Below are 10,123 nucleotides of genomic sequence, written 5' to 3' on the forward strand. Positions count from 1 at the left end.
TTCAGAGAACCCAAAAAAATGAGAAAGACTTTGAAAAGTTACCAATCTAGCCGGAAAAGTCAAGGATCTGACTCGAACAGCCATGGATGGCCGGAAAGAGGCCATGGATGGAAGTTCGAGTGAAGACTGGACCAGATCTCTTCGAGATTTGTCCATGAAATCACAAAAGCGGGCCACCAAGAGACATAAGAGACCGGTATACGGCTCAAACAGCCATGGGAGTCCATGGATTGAGCGGGGATTGAAGGGGATTAGGGTGGTGGCGGCTAGGGTTAGCTTTAAGTTTTAGAGAGAATTGGAGAGGAGAGGGGATTCAAGGGCGGCAGACTGGTGAGAAATGATTTAGGTTAGGGGGTCGTTTGGGTTTAAAAATGGTACGGGTAATGGGGACCGTTGATCTGGGAGATCAACGATCGAGATTAGAGTGGGTAGGTGGGTCGGGTTATAAAATTGGGTTTGGGCTTGGTCCGGTGGGTATAATTGGGTTGGGAATTGGGGTTTGCTTTAGGCTATAATTGAAATACAAAACAGGCTGTTACTTAAATAGCCAGTTTTCCCTTTTTAATTTATAAAAAATAGCAAATAGTTTCTGAAAATAAATTTGAAGTACTAAAGTGTTTTATAATATATAAAATAAAAATGTATGATCTAATTTTATGCGTATAAAACATAATTAAACCTTAAAATGGCTAATATTGCAGTTATGTGCAATTTAGCTTTAAAAATACTAAATATAATTGTAAAAATATGTAAAAATTACCTTAGCCATATTTTGGCATAAATATAAAAATCCAATAGAAGAATTCTCAAGATAATCATCTTGGAAATAATTATTGGGATTTTATGGATAAAAAGGGGAAAATAAGTCAATTTAAGCCTTTAAAAATTATGGAAAAAAATAATAAAACACTTGGACATGCTTATGTATGCATATATACTATTTTGAAGGTGTTTTGCATACTAAAAATATATAGAAAAAATTGGGTATCAACAGTTCCGGCAAAAATAGAATTGACAATAGAAGAATAACCTTTAAAGGTCATTCAAGAATATGCTTCCCTAAAGCAAGCACTGTGAGTACAGTTAAGCTTAAGGGACTAAGTGTGCCAGTTATACTTGGTGTCACCCTCGTGCGTAAGGAATTCAGATATCGTTGGTACATAAGGGTTACCGTAAAGCGAGTAAGAGTCAGTGAAGACATAAAAAGACGTCGAAGATGAAGAGGTAACATACTTTATAGGTAAATCTTCATAGCATTAAATGTTAGTACTCCCCTAAAGGGTGGAAGATGGCATGATATGGTATTATGTCGGAGTTAAGTGGTTCAAGTAACTATGGAATAGTAAAGGAAGAATACAGTAAAAAGGGCAAAAGGAATGAAATTGCATTTATTCAGATCCAATAGATATGTTACGACTCCAGAACATTATGCAAGCATGATGCTGGGGAGAGCCGACCAGGATTTTATTGATAAATAAGTGGGAATTGACACTTGATACATAAGGAACCAGTGGAAGAGGTAAGTTAAGACAAAGAACATAACCCAAGAGAGATTACGTGGAATATAAATATGAGCATGGACCAAAAAGTAGTTAATAGTTGATTCAGGAAGCGCCTAGTTATGGCTTGACAAGAGGATACAAATAAATCAGCAGATCGTGCAAGATAAACCTAGTGAACCCAGCATAGGGAATTCAGTCTCGCAGATACGACATCGTAATCCTTGAGAAATATTCAGATAGGAGTTGAGGAAGTTATAATTACCGTATAGGTGTTACGAAAATAAGAGAGAGTGTCACGGGGGAGACAATAAAAAAAAATTGAATTCAAAAGTAACCCTATGAGAACAAGGGCACTGAGATATGTAACTAAGGATATTTAGAGGCGAGTAAGAACATCAAAAATTCCTTTGGTATACGATGTAATAAGCTCGCAGCTTTACAGGAATCAGAAGGTCTCCCCTAAATACTACAACGAAAGATTAGCTGAGGAAATAAGGAAGTAAGTTGCAACCTAAGCATAGTGACCTAAAGAAGAAATGATCGAGGAACAACGGTCTCACTACAATATTGTATGCACTCCATAAGAAAGTGGCACCTATCGTGGCTTATGAATGGGAAATAAAAATCAAAAGTGATATTTGAGATCATATGAGTTACAGGAAATTCCACTATTCTTGGGCAATAAGATAAGCCAAGTATTCACGCAACAAGTGGCAGAAAGACCAGGAAAAGCAATTGCTTACTTTTAAAGAAAACTGAGAAGGCACGGAAGGAATTATTCTACCAATGACCCAGAGTTAGTTATGTTATGAATGCACTTAACATTTCGGAGTGTTATCCATGCAGCATATATATTGACATTCATAAAATTATGGGAGACTTTGTTATACATTAAAAGAAAGAATAGAGTCCACATTACAGATAAAGGACGGAATTGCTAGAAGATTATAACATGGATGTTACATAGCATCCACAAAAGGTTAATGTAATAGCTAATACCTTGAGCCGTTGATTGGAAGATAGCTTAAGCCTACACAAAGGCTAAGAGAGAAGAGGAAGCTTGAAAGTTACAATAGCTAAGTAAATCCAGGGTCCGATTATTAGACCCGGATGATTATAGAAATTGTGACTCGGAACATTGCAGAATCACCATCAATAGCAGAGGTACAAGAGAGATAGTACAACGGCCATATTCTATAACAACTCTACGATAAAGCCACTTAGAACAGTATCAACCTCATAAGAAGTCAATATGAAGCTCCCACCGGATTATGTATGCAGTAGAGGTACATGTATTATAGTAGAGCTTTAAGGAGTGGACGTGAATTCTACCCATTGGAAGGGAGGTAATGAAAGCGACAGAAGATACAGTGCAAGATTTAAACTTAAGAAAGGTAAAGGTAAAGAAGGTACGAGATACGTAAGTGCAGAAGGTTGTGAATAGTCCAGACGTCAGATAGAGGGCTAGAAGCTCCGTGACTTGGTATCTAGAAATGATAGTGGTGTCTTCAGTAGCATATTCAGCCTATGGTTTCCAGGTACCAAAAGGTCTAGTTAAGAGAGTAAAGAAGAGTTAAAGACAATGTGATGTCTCACTTGAGGTTCCAGAATAACATAAAGAAATCTATGGTGCTAGCAAGTTAAAAGAAGGTTGTGGGTAGTATAAATAGATATGTATAGGTTGCAATCTAAAGTATGGTAGAGAGACAAGGTCTTAGGTATATAGGAGTAAGGATAAAAAAAGGTGAGTGAAAACAGGATAAGAATAGGTAAGGCCTCAGGATTTAGCCCATCAAAACAAGAGGGCTGATGGTTTCCCTAAGTTATAGAAAGCTCAGTAGATCCTGAACGAACTCGGAGGATTCTAAGACTAGGATCATTTAGAAAAGATGAAATGTTGCCCTGGTAGTAGAATAAGGGTAATTATGATAGTAAGAGGATGACATTTGGGCCTTTGATTGGGTAATGATTCAAAGTAAAGGGATTTCATGAATTGCATGGGATTAGAATACCCCCATACGATGAAACGTGTTGGGATGCCACAAAATACGGTTAGTGAAGTATAATATCGTCCCTAGGTGGGTCAGGAAAATCACTTCATATGTTCCCCGATGAGATGTGAGCCCTAGTGACAATGTATTATGTAAGAGGTTTCAAGTTATCATTGATTGATTACAGATCAACACTAACGTGAATCAACACTAGATGGATAAAAGTTCCAAAGTATGAGATAAGATTAGGTTGTCATTCTTAAGATGAACAGTAATAAGGAAGCATTAAAGGACTTAGATTTATACATATAGGATAAGCAGCGAGAGAGTAATTTGGAGTTGGGTAGCAGACCTCGACAATAATAAACTGGAGTAAGTGTTATGGTATAGTATAACCTACCTAGATGTAGTAAAGCCATAAGGGATGATAATCGAGGCTATGAAACAAGTTATAGCAACATTCGTAAGTTTGACAAAATACCGAGCAAAGAACTTCAGTACACCTATAGATACCGGGAGGGACAACTTGCCATAGTTCTATATTTTTTAACAAAGTGAGGCCTAGAGATTGGCTAAAAGTCGGAGAAAATAATAGAGAAGAGTTGCATAGTCGCCCGTAGAAGGACATATTCGTACAAAGATGACAGAAGGTAGCAACAATTATGAGATTCATGTCATGGTGTGAGAAAGAGGCCTAAAGAGGGGAATGCCCTGACCTTTGGATTTATTCATAGAACATTTTCATAGAGGGCAAGGATAATATTAATGAATTCGAAAAAGCTATAAGTTTTGAGACTGATAAGTGCATCAGTCAACATTCGAGGACGAATGTTCCAAAGGGGGGAATGATGTTACACCCCACGTTTTCGTACGTGAGAGTACATCGTAAGTCAATTCATGTAAGCTAAAAAATAAGATCATCTTTGAAAATATATAAAGTAAGTTAATCATGTTACCATGGAGGTTACAAATATTTAAGATCGTGAATAACAAGTACCAAGAGGTTTGAAAGTCTTAGAAGCTAAATGAATTGAAGAAAATAAGTTTTGATGAAAGTCGACAAGTTGGGAATGTTATAACGTGTACTTTTGGGGTGAGACTGGGTTGTTTAACATGATGAGGAGGTTATGTTATGAGTTATGTCAGTTGTATAATAGTCGTGTGTTATGTTTTTGAAATCAAGTGAGTTGTGGAACAAAAGTTGGCAAAGGTCATCGAAAATTGCATTCATAAATGTGCTGAAAATTAGGTCAAATGTAACAGAGGTTTTCTCTCATTATTCTTGGAATTACTGGATGATCTACTTACCAAATTGAAGATCTACGAGTCTAGTTTCTAGCACATTAAACTATTCTTCAATACGGCATTGGATCAAACAAATATTTGCATTTTTGTGAGATTGCGCAGACTGGTAGGTGAAAAGTAAGTGCATCACCTACTTGCCAAAAGGAGAGGCCTCAATTAAAAGCTCCTAAAGTCGTCCAAGAGGGAACTTTTAAGGGTTTATTAACTCATTTCTTTCACTCATCTTTCAGACCAAGAAAATCAAATTGAAACCCTGCAACTCCTCCCCAAAAAAATCCCACATAAACCCTAGGTTATTTCGGGTGTTACGATGTGATTCTAGTGCCGAAAACCCTGGACAACTTGCTAGTTTCTCTTTCTCCTTCTTGTAGCTGCGGTGGGGGACTGATTTTGGATGAACAAGGGCTAGGTTTCATAGGTTCTACTCTGTACAAGGTAAATTTATGCTTCTCCTTCCATTATCTATGCTTATACTAGTTGTAACTTGATAGTAAAGACTAGACCTAGCGAGTTTCGAATGAGTGGTATGTTGTTTGTTGTTGCTTCACTGTTGGCTGGTTGTAAACTTAATTTCATGTTAAATTCATGGCTGGTTTATAGTATAAGAGGCTTAATTATTTATTTTTGGTTGTGTTGCTCAATTTGAAAGAAAAGACAAGTCGGAACGTATTTTAGTAAACTGAAAAATCAGTTTTGAGTTGCTGAACTTGTGGGACTATTTTGTGGCTGTTTCCTGTTGCTGTTGGGTTGTCTCTTTTGCTACTATTATTATGGAGTTTGGGAGGAGAAAGTATGTGGAGAAACACCACATAATGTCAGGGTGTTTGGCTGGTCGTTCGTCGTTACATTTTCGGGTTGTTGGACACTACTAGGGTTGTCGTTTTGTTCATGAACTGATTAGGGTGTGTGGGCTATTTTGTAGTATTTTGTGATGGATATAAGGTTGAAAAATAATGTATACATGTTCTTATTTTTGTGTTCTTGTTGTAAGGAAGTAAAGATTATAGGGGAGATGCTGCCCATTTTATTATAAAATAAGCTTGTCGTTCGTGGTGCGATAGTTGTACCTTCCATAACTTGATGATAGTATTGTTATCATTGCTGTAGATTAAGGTGAAAGGAGACGAGTTTAATGTGGTTATTGGTCAAATTTTGACAAGGTATGTTATGTCTAAACCCTTCCTTCATTTTAGCATGATCCCATAACTACATGTGGTTGATAACGAGATATAAAGAGAAGTTCGTATTCTTGAACTCATGTACATTATCCTAGTCTCATAAGTTACAGTATTCTCCCTTATAGGGACTTTATATTCAGTTTAGTATTGTCTTCTTTCAGCCAAGAGAGTAGATAGTCTATATATATACAGTATTACAGTATTTTTACCATCACCGAGCTATAATCGGTAGGCAGGCCCTTATTGGGCAATCTCAGTTCAGATGGTAAGTTATATACCGAGCCTACTATGGCTGAGCGCCTATGAGTGAGCCCAGAATGGCTGAGATACATAGCCTAGTATGGTCGAGCGCCTATGAGCGAGCCTACTATGGTAGAGCAGTTATATGTACCAAGCCTTATATGGCCGAACAACTATTTTACTTACTATACTGAGAGAGTTTAGTATCGGCAGGTAAGCATATATTCTAATCATCTTTGACTCCCAGTTACTTTCAGTTATTATATTATCAGTTCAGTTTTAGCTTTTAGTTATTCTATTGCCTTACATACTCGGTATATTATTTCGTACTAACGTCCCTTTTGTTGTGGACACTGCATTTCATGCCTGCAGGTCCTGATAGATAGCTGGATAGACCTTCCCAGCAGATAGAGTCAAACAACAGCTTGGTTGGTAAGCTCCAATTCCTCGGAGTTACCAGGTCTAGACCATGGAGTCCACTTTATATATACAGGTTTGATGGGCAGGTCGAGGCCCTATCCCGACCATGATACAGTTTTGTTATCTCTAGATGCTTGTAGACAAGTCTTGTATAGTTTGTATGTCAGCCTATACAATTATACATATATATATATATATATATATATATATATATATATATATATATATATATAGAGAGAGAGAGAGAGAGAGAGAGAGAGAGAGCTCTTGGGTATGTTTACCCCTTACATGAGAGAGACGATATTTTTATATGATTCAGAATATGGCCTCATCGGCCTAAGTTGAGGGTTACCTTACAGAGTTTACAATTACAGAGTCGTACACTCGGGTCGAGTATGGCACCGGGTGTCGGCCACGCCTCTTCAGGTTTGGGGCGTGACATACTATGCCTTGATTTTGATATTGTGCCTCTTGCTATCATGCTTTTTCTGTTCAAATGACTATGCGAGCTCTGTGAATTATGCTAGAGATCATGTGTAGGAGTTGGTTTCCTATTTGAGCATAATATTTGCTACTATGTGGCGTATCAGCCTGATCTAAGGTTTAATTGTACACTTTCCACAATCATACACCTTAGCATGCTATTTATAAGATCATGAGTATGTGATTTGATATTCATTGATCGTATATATGTACTGTTGTATATGCTTCTGTGTGATGGATTGGATTATTAGCACGTGAGTTGTCCGTGCAATTGCTTGGATTTTGGCACGTGAGTTTTCCATGCGGTGGTTATGATTGTGGCACGTGAGTTGTTTATGTGGTGATTATGCATGTGAGTTGTTCGTGTAACGTGTGGATAAGGATCCATCCCCCCAGAAACGTCCTCACATGTTTCTCCTTGATGACGTACACGCAAATTATGAAAACTGGCTAGTGGTTGGATTTTGCGTATCTTCCTGTATGCTAGTCTCGAAATGTTTACATGCCTTCTAAGCATATTTTCTTTATATGTCACATGATTTTAGAAATGATTCAAAGTACATATCTTCTGTATATATCAATATGTGCAACATGACTTGTCTAATCATGCATATCTTCTCTATATGACATTGTTGAAGGTTACTTGGTTTTCATGCATATCTTCTTTATACGAAACTATAGAAGGATTATTTGATATTTTACGCATATCTTCTCTTAGGAAAGCTTGAGGATTTAATGATGTAGATGCATATTTTTCCTATATGCTGAGTTGTTAAACTGGGACAATACATGTGTGTATCTTCTCTATAAGCAATTGTTGATGCATTATCTGATATCAAATTCATATATTTTTTTATATATTGAACTCTTAGGAGACTTGCGCACTATTTGGTGGTACCTGTATTTCATGTTTAGACTTTGATATTGTTGTTGGGTACATGTATTTGTTTTTGAGTTGTATAGCTTTTATATAGTGTGTATCCTTGACTTGGGACCTCATCACTGCTTCACCGAGGTTAGTCAGGTTACTTACTGAGTACATGGAGTTGGTTGTACTCATACTACAGTTCTGCACCTTACGTGCAGATCTTGGAGTCGATCTACTATGGATGATGGAGGTTGGCATTGATGTTGTACCTGTTTCCGAATATAACTACTATATGTTCTTGGTCGTTTAGGATTTGTGCTTTTGTTTATGTATTTTCGAACAGATATTGTATTCATTCTTTATATCAGCTTTGTAAATTTAAATCTTAGTGGCTCATGACTTGTACTACCAATTCTTGGGATGTTGTATGAAATTCAGCTATTTTTATTCCTTTTTAATAATGATCTTTCAATTGAGTTATATTATTCTATGTTTGGCTTACCTAGCATGTTGGGTTAGGTGCCATCACGACTAGGTAGATTTTTGAATCGTTGTAGTATGCCCAATCATTTATTCTCGACCCAAGAATCACATCTCCTATTCTTCACTTACATCCAAATTCAAGATTGAGGGCTTATGACTTCCAGTTACCATCCCACAAGTCGAAACACTAAAATCTTGCCTATGAATTCATTATTGAATATTGCATGTTAGCTAGGGTGTCACGACCCTAGTTCACCGACTGTGAACATGTCATGACGGCACCTAGTCCCCACGACCAGGTAAGCCTAATATTGCGGAAATATAATAATTGCGGAAAAATAGAGGAAACCAAATTAAATACTAAAAGAAATTGTACTGAATGCCGCTCGGCATGTACAACTCAATATCACAGTTCAAAACAATTCCCAAAAACCCGGAAACTCACGGGCAACACAGGCTACAGAAGCGAAAAGTAAAGGCTCCAAACTCCAGAATATCTAACAACCGGAAGAAGAAAAACTAAGTACTAGAGATAGAGTAAGAGGGAGACTCGTCGGTCTGCGGACGCAGCAGATCTACCTCGAAGTCTCCGTAGTCCTCCTGCCTCACTGATAGTGCGCCTGAGTAGAGGTACCTGGATGATCTGCACATGAAAAACATGCGCAGGAAGGGCATGAGTACACCACAGCGGTACTCAGTAAGTGCCAAGCCTAACCTCGGTTGGGTAGTGACGAGGAAGGTCAGGGCCATACTGAGACAAAATATAGTAATAACAATAATTAACAGTATGATAATCTGACAGAAATAATAAATACAACAGTGAAATAAGGCAGGTCAACGAGACAATAACAACCACAAAAGGACAGAGCAGACACAGAGTAAATACAACTCAATACCAATGATAACAATGAGGGTCTCCCAGGATACCGTCCTGTAGCCCTTTTCTCAACGGTCCAGTAGATCTCCCGGGATACTGTCCCGTAGTCCAACTCATATACCAAACCGAAGGATCTTCCGGGATACCGTCCCGTAGTCCAACCATCAAAATGCAGGAAGATCTATTGGGAATCTAACCCGCAGTCCCAAAGTAAAAGTGCAGGGGGGGTCTACCGGGAATCGAACCCGTAGTCCCAAAGTAAACAAACAAGGGGGGGAGCTACCGGAATCCCACATCCGTAGTCCCAATGTAAATGCGCAACCACAGCCAGAAACAAACCAAGGAATAAAGTACGAAAGACAGAGCAAACAAATAGAATTAGCCTAGCATGCTTCACATAGTACAGTCAAACAACTCAAGCAATTAGGCAGTTAAGTCACCTAAACATGCTTTCCAAATCTAGCACAGGTATAATTTCAAGTAGGGTAAGGCAAGTAGGAAAGAAAGCTAAGTATCAACCACTTAAGTGAAAATCGGATTTTCATCAATCGGCTCAAGTACGCGCTCGTCACCTCACGTACACGGCACTCAAATATCAAGAAAACAATCCTAAGGGGAAAAGTCCCCCACACAAGGTTAGACAAGCCACTTACCTCGAACCGGCTCGATATCAATAGAAACCACGCCTTTGCCACGAGTATCCGACTCCAAATGGCCCAAATATATTCAATTCAATTACATATCGTAAATAATATTGCAAACAACTGATTCCGCTA

This window comes from Nicotiana attenuata, unplaced genomic scaffold (assembly GCF_001879085.1).
Source record: "Nicotiana attenuata strain UT unplaced genomic scaffold, NIATTr2, whole genome shotgun sequence".
In the NCBI taxonomy this organism is placed as follows: domain Eukaryota; kingdom Viridiplantae; phylum Streptophyta; class Magnoliopsida; order Solanales; family Solanaceae; genus Nicotiana; species Nicotiana attenuata.